This window comes from Bison bison, unplaced genomic scaffold, assembly GCF_000754665.1.
Source record: "Bison bison bison isolate TAMUID 2011002044 unplaced genomic scaffold, Bison_UMD1.0 scf7180017864461, whole genome shotgun sequence".
NCBI lineage: Eukaryota > Metazoa > Chordata > Mammalia > Artiodactyla > Bovidae > Bison > Bison bison.
Window position 1 is genome coordinate 9,935,864 of NW_011495023.1, and position 9,859 is coordinate 9,945,722.

Here is a 9,859-nt window from a genome sequence, read left to right on the forward strand (position 1 = left end):
GATCATTGAAAAAGCAAGAGAGTTCCAGAAAAACATCTATTTCTGCTTTACTGACTATGCCAAAGCCTTTGACTGTGTGGATCACAAGAAAATGGGGAAAATTCTGGAAGAGATGGGCATACCAGACCACCTGACCTGCCTCTTGAGAAACCTGTATGCAGGTCAGGAAGCAACAGTTAGAACTGGACATGGAACAACAGACTGGTTCCAAATAGGAAAAGGACTACGTCAAGGCTGCATATTGTCACCCTGCTTATTTAACTTCTATGCAGAGTACATCATGAGAAATGCTGGGCTGGAAGAAGCACAAGCTGGAATCAAGATTGCTGGGAGAAATATCAATAACCTCAGATATGCAGATGACACCACCCTTATGGCAGAAAGTGAAGAGGAACTCAAAAGCCTCTTGATGAAAGTGAAAGAGGAGAGTGAAAAAGTTGGCTTAAAGCTCAACATTGAGAAAACTAAAATCATGGCATCTGGTCCCATCACTTCATGGGAAATAGATGGGGAAACAGTGGAAACAGTGTCAGACTTTATTTTTCTGGGCTCCAAAATCACTGCAGATGGTGATTGCCACCATGAAATTAAAAGATGCTTACTCCTTGGAAGGAAAGTTATGACCAACCTAGACAGCATACTAAAAAGCAGAGACATTACTTTGTCAACAAAGGTCCATCTAGTCAAGGTTATGGTTTTTCCAGTGGTCATATATGGATGTGAAAGCTGGACTGTGAAGAAGGCTGAGCCCCGAAGAATTGATGCTTTTGAACTGTAGTGTTGGAGAAGACTCATGAGAGTCCCTTGGACTGCAAGGAGATCCAACCAGTCCATTCTGAAGGAGATCAGTCCTGGGTGTTCTTTGGAAGGACTGATGCTAAAGCTGAAACTCCAATACTTTGGCCACCTCATGTGAAGAGTTGACTCATTGGAAAAGACTCTGATGCTGGGAGGGATTGGGGGCAGGAGAAGGGGATGACAGAGGATGAGATGTCTGGATGGCATCACCGACTTGATGGACGTGAGTTTGAGTGAACTCTGGGAGTTGGTGATGAACAGGGAGGCCTGGCGTGCTGTGATTCATGGGGTTGCAAAGAGTCAGACACGACTGAGCGACTGAACTGAACTGAACTGAAAAGCGATTAACTCACACTTACAGTACTATAGTATTTTGTGTTTATATATTTATCTTTGCTAACAAGTTTCATACTTTCTTATACTATCATATTGGGTGGTTTTAGCATCCCTTCGTTTCCTTCAATATCTCTTACAAGGCAATCTAATGGTAATAAACGCTTTCAGATTTGGTTTGTCTAAGGGTCTTTATCTCTCTTTCATTTTTAAAGGACAGTTTTGCTATGTATAGTATTTTTGGTTGGTAAATCTTTTCTTTTCCTACTTTGAATATACATCCTATTCCCTTTGGGCCCGCAAGGTTTCTGCTGAAAATACACTGAATTTATCATTTAAGTTCCATTGTATGTGACACATTGTTTTTCATATAAAGTTGCTTTACTCTCGGTGCTTTCAAAATTCTCTTTGTCTGTGACCTTTGGCAATTTGATTATAATGTGTCTTGGTCTATGGAGTTGTTTGGATTCATCTTTTTTGGTAGACCTTGGACATCTTTGATCTGGATATAAGTTTTCTTCTTAAGACTTGGGAAATTTTTAGCCATTATCTGAGTAAATTTTCTGGTTGTTTCTCTCAGCTTTTCTTGCTGGGACTCTCATAATGCACATGCTGCTTTTCTTTATGATGAGCATTAATTTCTTAAGCTTTCTCTACTTTTGTTTAGTCTATTTCTTTTTTGCTCCCCTCACTGAACTATTTCCAATAACTTATATGTAGATTGATTGCTCCTTTCTTTTACTTATCCTAATTTTAAACCCCTCTTGTGAACTTTTCATTTCAATTATTGTGTTCTTCAGCTTCTTGAATTCTCTTTAGTACTTTTTAAATATTTTCTACCTCTATTGAAGTTTTCAGTTTGCTCATGCATTATTTTCTTGATCTTGTAGGCATCTCTATGACAATGGTTTTAATTCTCTCTTATTGATATCAATTGATTTATTAATATCAGTTTCTGGAGATTTGTTGTATTCTTTTGTTTGGAACTTACTTCACTTTCCTTGACTCTCTATGTTGGTTTCTATACATTAGACAAAGCAATCACCTCTCCTGGTCTTCACAGACTGACCTCTCTTTACCTACTCTGGGAGAAGCTGGGAATGAGGGTTCTATTTTTGATTTTACTGTACTGTGCCTAGGGATTCTGTCAAGAGAGTGTCTTTTTTTCTCCCTCCTGGCTTCACTGAGTCTGTTTTCATGTTTACCTGGGCCATTAAAGTTTTCCAATTAGTTTTTGGATTTATCATAATGAGAATTTGCCCATGAATTGTTGAATCAGTCTATTATATACATTTAAATTTGGGGCACATCTCTCATAAATTTCATTTACAATCATTGAATGTTATTCTATCAATCATTTCAATTATTTTTTTTTCTAATTTTATTTTATTTTTAATCTTTACATAATTGTATTAGTTTTGCCAAATATCAAAATGAATCTGCCACAGGTATACATGTGTTCCCCATCCCGAACCCTCCTCCCTCCTCCCTCCTCATACCAACCCTCTGGGTCGTCCCAGTGCACCAGCCCCAAGCATCCAGCATCGTGCATCGAACCTGGACTGGCAACTCGTTTCCTACATGATATTTTACATGTTTCATTTCAATTATTTTTATATGGGTGATTTGATGACTATTTCACAATGTATGAAAAATACAGATCCTCTTCAAGGTATGATCTAATTCTAATTTTCATTTCTAACTGTATGAGTGATATAAACATTTAAAAGTGAGAAAAATATTTTTCCAACTTATTCAAGCTTGTTTTCTTTTTTCTTCATTTTCTATCATGGAAATCAGGGGGAAAAAACCTTGATTTGGGCTTTTCTTTTAATAAAGAGAGGTGATCTCAGTCATGCAAGAAGTCAGAAATTATATAGCAAATGTAGGCTACAGAAAACATCAAAAAGCAACACAAAAATATACGTCTGATGCTGCTTCACCTTTAATGCTTATCATCTATTTACAGAGTCTAAACACTGTAGCATTTTCCCCCTCTGTGGTTATCAGTGTCTGGTTCTTAAACTGAAGAAAATGGGATGTGGTTCTTGAGGTGCTGATATCTGATAGAAGCTATCATAGTGGAAGACTACTTAAACATCTAACTTTTCAGGAAATGTTACCTGTTTTATTTCTCTCCTACTATTATAAACATGTTCTCACAGTAGGGATTCACTTCATGTCTGTATAAAGAAATTAAATCCGGAAATATAAAACTTTCAAGGGGAATAAACCCACATTTTAAACATGAGATTTGGTTTTATATTAACATTATATTATGGCATCTTGCTGTGTCATGAAAGTCTAGCAAAGGCCAAAAACAATATGTACTCCCAATGTTCCCAGACATACCTTAGTATGTTCCTTTTACCCTGTCCCTCCTTAGACATTTGTACTTTATTGCTACAGTACACAATATCCAAAACAGTGTACTTTTACCAGAAACAGTCATGTCTTCTCCCTCTGCATCCCAAATTATAGAACAGACTATAAAATGGAAATCTGAAGATTCTCATTAACCAAAAATGGTTGTCATTTATCTTCCATATCCTCTTATGATGGGGAACCACTTCACTTGTTGTCACAGTCTTACTCTGTCCCCCTAATTCCTGGCCTGGGGAACAGACCAGCTCCAGCTGAACAGGTGGTCTAGCTGGAGCCCTGCAGAGATACTGAATGCCAGGAAGGTTTCAAGGTAACTCTGCCTTCATGTGGTAATTCATGTGATAATTTGTTCTCAGGCCCAATAAACCAAAAAAAAATAAGTTGGAACAAAATAAAAATGACAGAAACAAAAACCAGATGCTCAAACCTTGAAGCATACTTATCTCTTATTTTCTTTAAGGACACATTTCATCAATGTAATCTTTAATATAAAAATAGAGCAACATATTCTTGTACCGAATTGTATCAGTGCTTTCTTATTTTTCCCTTTTGTTCTTAAGAAGCAAATTGATTTGACAGTATGTAAAAATTTCCTATGCTATGTGCCTAGAAAGCTGAAAAAGTATCTGTGTTTCATTAGCCTCTGAAAACTTAGATGTCTGTTTAATATGTCCATATCTGTAACTTTTTGAAGAGAAACAAGTCAGCCTTGAACTAACATCTGTCTAAGACATTAGCTACTTTATAAATTATGTGTTATTCAAAAGAGTGTATTGGATTATATTTCTCACACAAAAAAAGATGCAGCACTCTTCTTGAAAATTAATGTGTGGTACTGGTATTAAATGGACTGAACAGCACATTCACAGATGTGTTTGCCAATGATCAAGAAAAAGACAGAGGGCCACAGAAGAATCCCCAGAGCTGCAGGAAGGAAACATTAATTAACAAATTTTATCTGTCCCCTGGGTTTCTGCTCACCTTCATCTCGTGGCACAAATGTAATAAAGAGAATCAGGTTCTGAACAAATCTGCTTAAATCATCTTTGCCCCTTGTTATGTTTTTCTAAATTATTACCAACACAACCTAGTTCTGTACAGGGAGAAAACTGAGTATAAACTCTACCTTGTACTCTGGTGAGCCACAAGGTAGAGCTTTGCCCACAAGCTCAGACATAGTGGACCAATCAGGGAATTGAAATCCCTGATGGAAGACAAGCAGGAACAAGTTTCTGGCTTTTGCCTTTGGGAATTCTAATTGTAAGTGGATAGGAATATGATTCAGACCTGATCATCTAGAAAACATGATAACTACTTTACTAGGGTTTAGGTAAACTCGCCTCCAATTCTGCTTTGCTTTTCTAAGGCTGGTATGTTTCTTTTATTCTATCAATGTTCATTTACAGAATGTAAAGATTCTCTCTCACAGCAACTTTTTGCATGACACTTGTTTCTCTCAAAGTAGTAGCAGTAGTAATTAATATCTTTTATAACTCCTGCAGCTTTCAAATGAAAATAAAAGCATTCTTTCATCTATAGAATATATGATTAACCATATCCTATTGGAATTTCAATATAAGGTACTGTAATCATTATACTACAAGATAAATAATACAAGCCTTCTGGGTACATTTGCTGAATTATTATTATATTAATATATTATCATAGAGGCAGTAAAGTAAAAACACAAGACTTTTGAAATACATGATCTTGATTTCTATCCATTAATATATTTAAAGAAATACAAAATCTTTAATTAACATAAAACAAACATAGTGAGCCCAGAAACAACAAGCACATAGTAAATCCCTAGCAAAGGCACTGAAATTTCTAATTTACAAAAAACATGATGTACCCTAGAGAATGTATAAATTAAGAAAAACTAGAGTGAGTTAAAGGAAGGGCAAATGATTCATAAGTTTCACCATTTTGAATCAATGCTCTATCCATCTCAAATGATTCTGTTTAATTTACTCTATCCTTGAATCCAACTCTTGCTTTTTTAAAATCTAAAGTTCATTCCAAAATCACTTTTAAATCATTATTTTTTTTCCTGAGTAAGCAACTCTAAGACTCTTCTCCCTAAAAGGCTGACATTTCACTTGTTTACATAGGAAGGTTGTCAAGACCATTACAGTGTTTATAAAAGGCTGAGTTTCCTTTTGGTTGATATATTGACAGCATAATGCATGCAATGGTTTTGTAGATTTTTTTTCTACCCACAAATTTTCCTTTTCCAAATCTAATATGGATTTGGATCTTGTTTATCTTCCAGTGTTCTTCTATGGAAAAAAAAAAAGATCACTATACTTTACAAGATTGATGTTTATGAAAAACAGCACTGTCAGGGAGAGACTGAAAACCTTTCTCTTTTTATTTCCTACTTAATATGACCTAGCTTTCTGCAATATTGTGGAGAGAACCAAGGGAAAAAGAATATTTTAAAAAGCCTACATCAGTTTTTAGTATTCAGGTTGAACCATATCTTATTTTGGAAGACTTACATAAAAGAAGACTCCTTTCTTGTCCTCAGTAACTCATCCCACTGCCTAATAGCACACTCCATGTAAAATCACTTCCTTAAAATTTGGTTTGATATTTCTAAGCCTATAAGATTTTTCTTGCTATTTTGTGAAGAAGACACAAGTATGATACAATGTGATAAGTGTTGTGATGGAGATATAACCAGTGAAAATTATATCACAAAACAGAGATAAAATGTAGCTATCTTATACTTTATCCCAATTAAATTAACACTGGTTTGAGTCCACATCTCAAAGTTGATGCAAACCTTATCTCTACAGAGAATTCCTGCATCTTCTGAATGCATCAAAAGCCAAAGGAATTTGCACAGCCCTAATGTTGGAGTTCAGCTCCACTTCACAGTCACAGACAGGGACAGATTGGTGGATCTGCAACTGCAGCATAATTGTCAGTAAAATGGTACTGCCTTTGATAATGGGCCCTACCCATTCTGACTGTGGATTCTTTCATCCATTCATTGAACAAATGTCATTGATTGATGTTATATTCCAAATCCTATTCCAGATGCTGGAAACAGAACAGCTAGGAAAACAAAAGTGTTTATTTTTATAAACCTTGCGTTCCAGTGACACTAATTACTATTTAGTGCTCATTCTGGAGATCAGACACTAGATAGACAGATAGATAGAATGATTTACTCTTTTCAATGAAGAAAGCATTAATATTATTCCAATGTTATGAATGAGCAGAGTGAAACACAAGTGGTTTAAACAACAACCCCACTTTTCATAGCTAGTGAGGGGTGATTTAAACTCACATAGACTAGTTCTAGAGCCAGCGATAATAACCTGTATTATTACATTATTTTACTGCTACTATCAGTCCAATGAAAAGTTTTCCTTTGAGCCTAGTTATCAAGGGAGAACAGTCTGCCATCCTGGATCCTCAAGGGTGAAACAAGACTCTTCCCCCTAAAGCTCAAAGGAAGACCAGCAACAAGCAGATGTCTAGTGTTGTGCTTCCTACTACTCATTTTTCCTAACAGCACCAACTGCATCACGGCTGTTGGGTCTAGATGGGAGAGGGGGGGTAGTGGGGGAGGTGGGTGGAAGCATCCATACTTTATGGCTCTTTTCCTCCTAGATGATTCAGACAAGCCAGACAAGTTTTTCCTTCCAACCCCTTAAACAGAAGAGACTTTGGAAAATAGAGTACCCACCGAAACCAATTAATGTCACCATCCTGGTTGTCTCTAAGAGGCCTCCAGTCTACACAACATAAACAGTACAACTGCTCTCAACTAAACTGTCTTCGGTGCCTCAATACTTTAATTTCTTACAGACTATGTCATGACTTTCTTTAACTTTCTTTACATAAAAACAAAAAGAGTAATGGAACATTTTTATAAGGTTTGCAATGTAATAAACAAGCATCAAGTTGATTACAATATTGGGATGAAATTCATTTGGAAAGAAATGTTTGACCTTGGATTTGAAGGATAAGTAAGAGTTTTCAATTTGGGGAAGTAGGGAGAGCACAGCAGATGGAGGAAAGAGCATGAATCAATCATGGCTGGCCAGATATGGCCAGATTCTCCTATGCTGTCAGATCTTGGAGGCAAGGATCATACCTTCCCCGTTGGACTAGATCAATGCCAGACACAGAGGCATGTGGTAAATATTCCATGTTAATAATGAATAAACGGATGTGGTTAAAGAAAACAGAATATGCCAGGAGACACAGAGAGACTGTGGGTAGAAAGATATCTAAAAATGAAGTACTAAACAGCCTGTGAATTACATTATAGAAAGAATTTGTGTCTTCTAGGCCAGCAGTTCTCAAAGTGTTGTTTGCAGCACTCTGGGCATTCATGGGGTAAAAACTCTTTTCATAAAAATGCTAAGACATTACATTTATTTTTTTTTCTCTCATTCTCTCACAAGTGCACAATGGAAAACTCTATAGTCTACATGGCATATAGTGACATTATTTTAAAGGGAAAGTGGTGTATTCATGGGAATGAATTTAATGGGTGTATTTAATGGGAAAGTGTATTCATATATTCTTATCTTTAAAATGTCAAGTTTTGATATCTAATATAGCAAATGGAGACAGACCCACACAAACCTAAGTTCCTTCTAGTTCCTCAATAGTTCATAGAAGCATAGAAGTTTCCTGAGACCAAAAATTTGAGAATCACTGATCTAGGTAAACCATTACATTTTTGAAAGGGGTGATGGTATAATTATATCAGTGTGATATTCTATGCAGTTCAGTGAAGGTAAGACAACTAATTTTGATTGGTCTAAAAATCCATTCTCTATTTATTCTTATGTATCAATGATGCAGTTACATTTTAATTGTTTTTAATGAGAATTCTACGTGGTCACCTTAGGTACAGCTTGGAAATATCTTGACCAAAAACTCAAGTCAAGTAAATGTTTGGCCATTATCTACTGATTAAGTTTAGTCTACTCTGCCCTTTTTAATGGAGAAGGCAATGGCACCCTACTCCAGTACTCTTGCCTGGCAAATCCCATGGATGGAGGAGCCTGGTAGGCTGCGGTCCATGGGGTCGCGAAGAGTCGGACACGACAGAGCAACTTGACTTTCACTTTTCACTTTCATGCATTGGAGAAGGAAATGGCAACCCACTCTAGTGTTCTTGCCTGGAGAATCCCAGGGACGGGGGAGCCTGGTGGGCTGCCATCTATGGGGGTCACACAGAGTCGGACATGACTGAAGTGACTTAGCAGCAGCAGCAGTCCTTTTTAAATGAAAGTTTTTGTTTTATTTATTTATTTCGCTACACTGGGTCTTTGTTGCTATATATGGGCTTTCTCTGGTTGCAATGAGCAGGGGTTACACTCTAGTTGTGGTGTGCAGGCAGTGGCTTCTCTTGTTACAGAGCATGAGCTCAGCAGCTGCAGCTTCCAGGCTCTCGAGTACATGGGCTTCAGTAGTTGTGGCTCACAGGCTTAGCTGACCCAAGGCATGTGGCATCTTTCGGAATCAGGGATGGAACTCATGTCCCCTGCATTGCAAGACTGATTCTTAACCACTTGACCACCAGGGAAGTCCTACTTTGCCCCTTTAAGAATGAAATTTCCCTTTAGGGAAAGATGACTATGGGTAAAGCAGGTAATTGTCTTATAAGTTCTGCTTCAAACTACAACTATTTTGTGGTAACAGAAGAGGCTATTAATATCTTTAGCTTGAAACCTCCTGCCCACACTATGGCATTTGTGGGTCTTACTATCTGGTCACTGCAAATTTGAAGTATTTGTAACAGTCATTCCAAAGTGCTTTATGCCCTCTGGTGACCATTTGAAACTTTGTTCTTTCTTTTGATAGATTCCTTACCTCAAAATTCTTATATTCACTTAACCTTGAATAAGCAAAATCTAATTTTGAGTGCTATGATATTTTGGTTGGAGTTTGGGAACTTCTTAACCTAATAACAATAGGGTGCTTGCTATGTAATATTCATTTCCTGAACTCATTTTCACCTCACTTGGATACTTTTAATTTCCATTTTCTCTTAATATATAAGTCAAAGGTGTCGTACAAGTCGGTGTCAAAAATAGGAAGCAGGAGACGTCCTGTTGTGTGGATTTTTTAATGGTTGGGGAGTGTATTAGCAAATGTTACTTTCATTTATATAATCCTCCAAAAAAAAAAAAGTATAATGAACATTATACTATAATAATTATACTACCATGATCCAAAATCACTACAGATGGTGACAGCAGCCATGAAATTAAAAGATGCTTACTCCTTGGAAGGAAAGTTATGACCAACCTAGATAGCATATTGAAAAGCAGAGACATTACTTTGCCAACAAAGGTTCGTCTAGTCA